The following is a 556-nucleotide window of genomic DNA, read 5'->3' on the forward strand; positions in this document are numbered from 1 at the left end:
GATCAAAATCTAATTATAAAACAAGATATTTTTAATATTAATAAATTTTATTTGATAAGAGAAGTTTCATTATCTTGTAAAACAAAAGGTATATTAAGATGACATGGATTTTTTTTTTCAACTCAATTTTGAATTTTTTTGACCAATCTTGATGTGTTATGAGTTGGAAGATTGTTTTTTTGTTTTCCTTAGATCATTAGGGTGTTTATTAAATGTTTTTAAATTAAAATAGGTTGAAAATTCCTTTTTTTTTCCTTTTTCCAAAAGTATCTATCATTGATTTTTCAACCTCCTATCTAGTAGTTGGATTTTGGGCTTCTAAACTATGTGTTGTCAAAAAAAATTTTAAGGAGCTAAAAATAAATAAAAAGGTTAAGTATGTATATCTGATCTTTTGATTTGTCAAAAAAAATTTTAAGCAGCTAAAAATAAATAAAAAGGTTAAGTATTTATATCTGATTTTTTGATTTTATAGGTCGTCACAATTGGTTGCCTATGCTAAGTCTCTCAATTTATTTTTATTTTTTAAAATATTATTTTCAACATTTAGGTGTGA

The sequence above is a fragment of the Populus euphratica genome, unplaced genomic scaffold (assembly GCF_000495115.2).
Source record: "Populus euphratica unplaced genomic scaffold, PopEup_1.0 scaffold469.1, whole genome shotgun sequence".
Classification (NCBI taxonomy): domain Eukaryota; kingdom Viridiplantae; phylum Streptophyta; class Magnoliopsida; order Malpighiales; family Salicaceae; genus Populus; species Populus euphratica.